The sequence below is a fragment of the Salvelinus alpinus genome, chromosome 11, assembly GCF_045679555.1.
Source record: "Salvelinus alpinus chromosome 11, SLU_Salpinus.1, whole genome shotgun sequence".
NCBI classification, from domain to species: Eukaryota; Metazoa; Chordata; class Actinopteri; order Salmoniformes; family Salmonidae; genus Salvelinus; species Salvelinus alpinus.
The window spans coordinates 66269061-66279060 of NC_092096.1; the positions used below are offsets into that span (position 1 = coordinate 66269061).

Here is a 10000-nt window from a genome sequence, read left to right on the forward strand (position 1 = left end):
GCCGCCGTTTATAATAGAATAATAACACTGTCGTGTCCCCGTCAAGCCGCTCCCTCCGTGTCCCATGGTCCTTAGCTTCAGAGGAGACGGACGGGTCATTGCCGGTAGGGCATTAGAAGGGGGAGGAAGAGGAGGGGTGACAGTAAAGAGAGGCGGTGGGAGACAGGGGACATGGTGAGGTCACTAGACCACTCCGTTGTGCTAGCTGTTCACTGGGTGTGCTGTCTACGGCTGATAAGCCACTGGTCTTTGTATAGCTTCTGGATGTGACCGGTCTCCCTAATGTACTGTACAGCAAAATCCTGGCACCAGCATTTGTCTTCAGCTACTGACTAGGCTAGGATCTGATTGGATGGCTAGCTTCCTGCTGGAAACTGATTGGTTGTTATACAGGGCTTTTTTTCCAATATCCAGTCTGTATCAGTGAGAGACACTCCTACAACACCACAGAATAACAAAGAAGCATGAGACTTTGTCAACAGCAGCTAGTAGTCTAGCAAAGATGCTTTATATCTGTCCAAGGCTTTGACAAAAACAGAATGGAGCCCTCACAGTTGAGCAAGGTAAATAGAAGAGTCCCACTGTATAAGTGTCAGAGGCTGTCAGGCACATGCTTGCATTGTTCCTGTGTGTGTGTGTGTGTGTGTGTGTGTGTGTGTGTGTGTGTGTGTGTGTGTGTGTGTGTGTGTGTGTGTGTGTGTGTGTGTGTGTGCGCGCGTGTGTGTGCGCGCGTGTGTGTGTGTGTGTGTGTGTGTTAGCGGCAGTAGTATTGCTCATGGAGCTCATTCTCCAAGACATCCTGAGCTACGACGTTTGGCGTGTGCCAGGGGAAATATAGCGGGCTGGCGCCAGGCGTCCTTGGATCTACACTATCAGACGCCATTTCATCCTGTTCTATAATGCTACCACTCTCAAGGTCCTGCTGACAGCTAACAGGACAGAACATTGTGAATGACGATGTTTCACCCACTGAAGAAAGCAAACAAGCATGTTTTAGCTTGGTGATTTGACGTTAGTCGTGAGAGAGAATAATAGATTTGGAGATAAGGTTATTGAACCTGATTGTATCTGTTTAGAGAGTAAAGCTAGATGTGGAATGTGCTGGTCGTTCTGATCAAATAAGGTAGGTGAGTGTGTGTATGTGTGTGTGTGTGTGTGTGTGTGTGTGTGTGTGTGTGTGTGAGGTGTGAGAACAAGGCTGTGGGAGATGTGTGGGTGGGAGAAGCTAGGTGTGTGTATGACTACCAAGTGTACACGCACACACGCACACACACACACACACACACACACACACACACACACACACACACACACACACACACACACACACACACACACACACACACACACACACACACACACACACACACACACACACACACATACATACATTCAGAGTGCAGCATGAGCTATCATTCATATGCCATGAAATGGGGTGTCACACACACACACACACACACACACACCGACGTGAATAAATGCCCATGGGACAAAGGTCTTAGGAGGCTGTTGTTTAAATGCCAGCCTTTCACAGCACCTCCCTGACCTCCGCCACACCTGCACTCTACCGCCACCTCCATAACAATCACAATACACTGTGAAAGTGACTAGTCTTTCACTGGAAACATGCAAAGCAGCAAGACATTTTTCAGACATTTTTGACAGTTTCAATAGAGGAGTGTCTCAAAAAAGACTGAGATGTAAACTACCAGGTCCCTTCTAACAGTCAATACTACCAGTCACTTCTAACAGTCACTACTACCAGTCACTATTACCAGTCACTATGACCAGTCACTACTACCAGTCACTTCTAACAGTCACCACTACCAGTCACTACTACCAGTCACTACTACCAGTCACTTCTAACAGTCACTACTACCAGTCACTTCTAACAGCCACTACTACCAGTCACTTCTAACAGTCAATAATACCAGTCACTTCTAACAGTCACTATTGCCAGTCACTATTACCAGTCACTACTACCAGTCACTTCTAACAGTCACCACTACCAGTCACTACTACCAGTCGATACTACCAGTCACTTCTAACAGTCACTATTGCCAGTCACTTCTAACAGTCACTACTACCAGTCACTTCTAACAGTCACGACCACCAGTCACTACTACCAGTCACTTCTAACAGTCACTACCACCAGTCACTACCACCAGTCACTACTACCAGTCACGTCTAACAGTCACTACTACCAGTCAGTACTACCAGTCGCTTCTAACAGTCACTATTACCAGTCACTACTACCAGTCACTTCTAACAATCACTACTAACAGTCACTACTACCAGTCACTTCTAACAGTCACTCTTACCAGTCACTACTACCAGTCACTTATAACAGTCACTACTACCAATAACTATTACCAGTCACTACTACCAGTTACGTCTAACAATCACTACTAACAGGCAATACTACCAGTCACTTCTAACAGTCACTATTACCAGTCACTACTACCAGTCACTTCTAACTGTCACTACTACCTATCACTATTACCAGTCACTACTACCAGTCACTTCAAACAATCACTACTAACAGTAACTACTACCAGTCACTTTTAACAGTCACTTCTAACAGTCACTACTAACAGTCACTACTACCAGTCACTTCTAACAGTCACTCTTACCAGTCACTACTACCAGTCACTTATAACAGTCACTACTACCAATAACTATTACCAGTCACTACTACCAGTTACGTCTAACAATCACTACTAACAGGCAATACTACCAGTCACTTCTAACAGTCACTATTACCAGTCACTACTACCAGTCACTTCTAACTGTCACTACTACCTATCACTATTACCAGTCACTACTACCAGTCACTTCAAACAATCACTACTAACAGTAACTACTACCAGTCACTTTTAACAGTCACTTCTAACAGTCACTACTAACAGTCACTTCTAACAGTCACTACTACCAGTCACTACTACCAGTCACTACTACCAGTCACTTCTACCAGTCACTCCTTAAACTGGTTTCAGTTATGATTGGGCTAGGCTATCCTTAAACTGGTTTCAGTTATGATTGGGCTAGGCTATCCTTAAACTGGTTTCAGTTATGATGGGGCTAGACACGCATACAAACATGCACAACCAAACTCACATAGAGGCCTAATTCAGCTCAATGCAAATATATGCAAATGGTTGTGTATGTTTGTGTGTGTGTTTGTGTGTATGTTTGTGTGTGAATGTGTGTTTGTGTGTGTGAATATGTGTGTGTGTGTGTGTGTGTGTGTGTGTGTGTGTGTGTGTGTGTGTGTGTGTGTGTGTGTGTGTGTGTGTGTGTGTGTGTGTGTGTGTATGTGTGTGTATGTGTGTGGGTGTGTGTATGTATGTGTGTGTGTGTGTGTGTGTGTGTATATGTGTGTGTGTGTGTGTGTGTGTGTGTATATGTGTGTGTGTATGTGTGTGTGTGTGTATATGTGTGTGTGTGTGTGTGTGTGTGTGTGTGTGTGTGTGTGTGTGTGTGTGTGTGTGTGTGTGTGTGTGTGTGTGTGTGTGTGTGTGTGTGTGTGTGTGTGTGTGTGTGTGTGGATTTCTACCACTAATACTCTGATGATTAGAATTAAGCTCATACAGGCTTGTAAACTGCAAATGCTGAAATGAATCGTCAACTTAGAGGAAGAGGAGGAGATGGGAAAAGAGCAGAAAAATAAAATGAATTTAATGTTTCTTTTCATAAAGTCACAGATAAGGTCGCCACAAATGATTCCCTCCGCCGTAAGCCTGGAAATAACGGCAGGGTTTTCAATGGAAATAATTAGCCACGTTGACAGCAGATCCCGTTCGAATCGGCACAGTGCTGTTTTCCCCTCGTCGCTCTCGCTCCCTACTGCGCCACTTCTCTCTCTCCGTTTGGGAGTGGAATCTCTCCTTTGAGGACATGTGTGTGTGACAGGGTAACAGTGAAGAGTTTCGCAATTAAAATGGCCACAATATCCGTCTCCTGCATGTAATTAGATGTGTTTAAGATGACGGGAGGTGGACGTCGTACTTCTTTGACCCCGGCAGGGGGGCCAGTGTGTGTGTGTGTGTGTGTGTGTGTGTGTGTGTGTGTGTGTGTGTGTGTGTGTGTGTGTGTGTGTGTGTGTGTGTGTGTGTGTGTGTGTGTGTGTGTGTGTGTGTGTGTGTTTCTGAGGGGTTTATCAGGCTGTATAGTCAGAGGAGTGAAGAGTTCAGTAAGCACTGTGCTTCTTATTGCAGAGCATCGAACTTACCCATCCATCACACGCACACACACACACGCACGCACACACACACACACACACACACACACACACACACACACACACACACACACACACACACACACACACACACACACACACACACACACACACACACACACACGTATGCACATTTATGCACGCACACACACGCACGCACACACGCGCACACACACGCAGACACACACACACACACACTATTTTGTTGTTTCTACCGTCTGTCAATGATGGTTTATGTTTTTAATACCTGATATGAAAGACCTGACCCTGTCTTTGACTTGTAGGACTGTATCATCGTTGTTCGAAATGACAGAGACAGAGACAGATAGAGAGAGAGAGACATAGAGAGAGACATAGAGAGAGATGGACAGAGACAGAGAAAGGGACACATAAAGAGACAGAGAGAGGGAGGAGACAGAGAGAGGGACAGAGATAGAGAGAAGGACAGAGATAGAGAGAGGGACAGAGACAGAGAGAGGGACAGAGAAAGAGACAGAGAGAGGGAGGAGACAGAGAGAGGGACAGAGATAGAGAGAGGGACAGAGAAAGAGACAGAGAGAGGGAGGAGACAGAGAGAGGGAGGAGACAGAGAGAGGGACAGAGACAGAGAGAGGGACAGAGACAGAGAGAGGGACAGAGAAAGAGACAGAGAGAGCGAGGAGACAGAGAGAGGGACAGAGAGAGAGAGGGACAGAGAAAGAGACAGAGAGAGGGACAGAGAAAGAGACGGAGAGAGGGAGGAGACAGAGAGAGGGACAGAGCCAGAGAGAGGGACAGAGAAAGGGGCTGATAAAGAGACAGAGAGATGGAGGAGACAGAGAGAGGGACAGAGCCAGAGAGAGGGACAGATAAAGGGGCTGATAACGAGACAGAGAGAGGGAGGAGACAGGGAGAGGGACAGAGCCAGAGAGAGGGACAGATAAAGGGGCTGATAACGAGACAGAGAGAGGGAGGAGACAGGGAGAGGGACAGAGCCAGAGAGAGGGACAGAGAAATGGGCTGATAAAGAGACAGAGAGAGGGAGGAGACAGAGAGAGGGACAGAGACAGAGAGAGGGACAGAGAAAGGGGCTGATAAAGAGACAGAGAGAGGGACAGAGAAAGGGGCTGATAAATAGAGAGAGGGAGGAGACAGAGAGAGGGAGGAGACAGAGAGAGGGACAGAGAAAGGGGCTGATAAAGAGAGAGATGGAGGAGACAGAGAGAGGGAGGAGACAGAGAGAGGGACAGAGAAATTGGGCTGATAAAGAGACAGAGAGAGGGAGGAGACAGAGAGAGGGACAGAGAAAGGGGCTGATAAAGAGAGAGAGGGAGGAGACAGGGAGAACTTGGCTTAGTGCCTCCAAGGTGGTTGTTTTCATTGTAGACATCCCACCTGTTCTCTTCTCCAGCTGACACAGATATCAGTGCCAATACATTTTCAGCAATTAACAAACAAGTCAACTGCAACAAGGGGATCTGTGTAGTGTAGGTGAAAGCCCAAGTCCAGTATTTAACATTATCTCATGTAGAGGTTAATCCTTCTATATGGTTTAGAGGCCAGGGGAGTTGACCTTTGTGGCTAGCGTGTGAGTACCGAGTGTATATGTTAAGACATTTGATCTTTCGATTGCTCCATGCTAGTCACCGATTCAGTCGTTCAGAATGGTCAAACTGGCCACAAGCCAAGCTCTCCTACTCAATGAATACCAATACACCACTATGAATGAACCGTGATTCAAGACAGCAGAATAAATATGTTTCGGAGTGTGTGGGCGCTGAGGTTCACCCCCAACGACATGATCTTCCTGTCGTCTTTCATCCCTCCATCTCTCTCTTTGTCCCTCTGCTCAGTGTCAGAGCACGAGGTTCCCCGCACTTCACAAGATTTAAGAAGCACCTCAAGTCAGGAAATGTAATGGTACAGGACACAGGCAGGCGCTTGTCCAGAACGTCTCACACACACGTCACGCGGACACCAGGCCCACTTTCTGACGTGAAAATTAGAAAAAGCATCAGAAACAGAAAGAATCAATTTATCTCAACTCAAAAGCAGTCAAAAGTTTAAATGAAAATGAGTTATTTGCCATTGGCAGTCCAGTGCCACTCCTGTCCACCAGCAGGCTGTTAGTGAGGTCAGTGCTGTCCTCGTTGTGGGCAGAAGAGTGTCTAAAGGCACACTTTAGTCTTAACTGTGCTGAGCTTGTTGCCAGTGTCCGTCCGGTCTAGGCTCTTGGCTGGGAACTAACTCTAACTCCCTCTCCCTCTCCCTCTCCCTCTCCCTCTCCCTCTCCCTCTCCCTCTCCCTCTCCCTCTCTCTCTCTCTCTACCTCTCTCTCTCTCTCTCCCTCTCTCTCCCCCTCTCTCTCTCTCTCTCTCTCTCTGACCTCTTTTCAGTCGGTGGCCTCCGTATGTAGTCTAACTGTAGATACCTTATGGTGTATGCATGCTGTCTATGTACTGTATCTGTATCCCATCCAGCCATCAGTCTGTCAGTTGTCTGTCTGTTTTTACATCTAGCCACACACATCATTCTGGCTGTCAGTATTATATAGACAGATTATATGCTGTTTTCACTCCAGCATGTTGATAGTGGGAGTTGTAGTCCTTCCCTTGCAGATGACCTGACATTAGGGCCTGTCTCTCACATCACTCCAGCTTGTTGATAGTGGGAGTTGTAGTCCTTCCCGTGTTGCTCGTAACTCTACTAGAAGACTGTGCATATATGACTTAGTGTGTGTGTGTGTGTGTGTGTGTGTGTGTGTGTGTGTGTGTGTGTGTGTGTGTGTGTGTGTGTGTGTGTGTGTGTGTGTGTGTGTGTGTGTGTGTGTGTGTGTGTGTGTGTGTGTGTGTGTGTGTGTGTGTATGTGTATGTGTGTGTGTGTGTGTGTGTTGATCCCTGTGGATGAGGCTGACAGATGCTGTCAGGAGGGTCTCGACTCCTGACTCCCGACTGCAGTATGGAGCTCTGTGTGTAAGGGTCGTGACCCCACAGCTCTCTGGACCCAGGCTGGTACACACAGAATGGGTGAAAACACTGTGTGGTGCTCCAGTGGGCTGGTGTGCTGCACAAGGGAGTGCTCTGGGATCACACTGAGAATGAGGGTTGAACACTGGAGGGAGAGAAAAGGAGACATGTTGTGGCAAATGATAGCATGAATAGAATATGTTTTCCCTCCAAATGACAGCATGAATAGAATATGTTTTCCCTCCAAATGACAGCATGAATAGAATATGTTTTCCCTCCAAATGACAGCATGAATAGAATATGTTTTCCCTCCAAATGACAGCATGAATAGAATATGTTTTCCCTCCAAATGACAGCATGAATAGAATATGTTTTCCCTCCAAATGACAGCATGAATAGAATATGTTTTCCCTCCAAATGACAGCATGAATAGAATATGTTTTCCCTCCAAATGACAGCATGAATAGAATATGTTTTCCCTCCAAATGACAGCATGAATAGAATATGTTTTCCCTCCAAAATGACAGCATGAATAGAATATGTTTTCCCTCCAAATGACAGCATGAATAGAATATGTTTTCCCTCCAAATGACAGCATGAATGGAATATGTTTTCCCTCCAAATGACAGCATGAATAGAATATATTTTCCCTCCAAATGACAGCATGAATAGAATATGTTTTCCCTCCAAATGACAGCATGAATAGAATATGTTTTCCCTCCAAATGACAGCATGAATAGAATATGTTTTCCCTCCAAATGACAGCATGAATAGAATATGTTTTCCCTCCAAATGACAGCATGAATAGAATATGTTTTCCCTCCAAATGACAGCATGAATAGAATATGTTTTCCCTCCAAATGACAGCATGAATAGAATATGTTTTCCCTCCAAATGACAGCATGAATAGAAGATGTTTTCCCTCCAAATGACAGCATGAATAGAATATGATTTCCCTCCAAATGACAGCATGAATAGAATATGATTTGCCTCCAAATGACAGCATGAATAGAAGATGTTTTCCCTCCAAATGACAGCATGAATAGAAGATGTTTTCCCTCCAAATGACAGCATGAATAGAATATGATTTCCCTCCAAATGACAGCATGAATAGAATATGATTTGCCTCCAAATGACAGCATGAATAGAAGATGTTTTCCCTCCAAATGACAGCATGAATAGAATATGATTTGCCTCCAAATGACAGCATGAATAGAAGATGTTTTCCCTCCAAATGACAGCATGAATAGAATATGTTTTCCCTCCAAATGACAGCATGAATAGAATATATTTTCCCTCCAAAACATCTCCTTTGTGTGTGGATGGAATAGTATATCTACAGTTGCCTTTGTTGAGCAGGTATACAGACCTAAACAGGATAACAGTTTTAGTGTGGGTGGAAGAAGTGTTTTGTGGGTGTAATGCAGGGGAGACAAATCAAACCACCCTACCCTAGATCAGATGAGACCAGGATGGAGGGATGAAAGGAGGGGTGAAACCAGCTAGCTCTAGGCTCGGGGGAAGACGGGGGGCGTCACCGCCACGCTATAGACCTGTCAAACATATCAACCATATCAACCATAACAACCATATCAACCATATCAACCATAACCATGTCAACCATAACAACCATAACAACCATATCAACCATATCAACCATAACCATGTCAACCATAACAACCATATCAACCATAACCATGTCAACCATAACAACCATATCAACCATAACCATATCAACCATAACCATGTCAACCATAACAACCATAACAACCATATCAACCATATCAACCATAACCATGTCAACCATAACAACCATAACAACCATATCAACCATAACAACCATATCAACCATAACAACCATATCAACCATAACAACCATATCAACCATATCAACCATATCAACCATATCAACCATATCAACCATATCAACCATATCAACCATATCAACCATAACCATGTCAACCATAACAACCATATCAACCATATCAACCATATCAACCATAACAACCATATCAACCATAACAACCATATCAACCATATCAACCATATCAACCATATCAACCATAACAACCATATCAACCATATCAACCATAACAACCATATCAACCATAACAACCATAACAACCATATCAACCATATCAACCATATCAACCATAACAACCATAACAACCATATCAACCATAACAACCATATCAACCATATCAACCATAACAACCATATCAACCATGTCAACCATATCAACCATATCAACCATAACCATAACAACCATAACAACCATAACAACCATATCAACCATAACAACCATATCAACCATGTCAACCATATCAACCATATCAACCATAACCATAACAACCATAACAACCATATCAACCATATCAACCATAACAACCATAACAACCACATCAACCATATCAACCATATCAACCATATCAACCATAACAACCATATCAACCATATCAACCATAACAACCATATCAACCATAACAACCATAACAACCATATCAACCATATCAACCATAACCATAACAACCATAACAACCATAACAACCATATCAACCATATCAACCATAACAACCATAACAACCATATCAACCATATCAACCATAACAACCATATCAACCATATCAACCATAACAACCATAACAACCACATCAACCATATCAACCATATCAACCATATCAACCATAACAACCATATCAACCATATCAACCATAACAACCATATCAACCATAACAACCATAACAACCATATCAACCATATCAACCATAACCATAACAACCATAACAACCATAACAACCATATCAACCATATCAA

At 44.2% G+C, this 10000-nt stretch overlaps 1 protein-coding gene across 6 annotated transcripts in view; it reads left to right on the forward strand.

Moving 5' to 3' along the window:
* The window catches only part of LOC139534681 (protocadherin-7-like), a 223586-nt gene that overhangs the window by 144084 nt on the left and 69502 nt on the right, over positions 1-10000 (forward strand). The gene's annotated exons all lie outside the window — the stretch shown is intronic.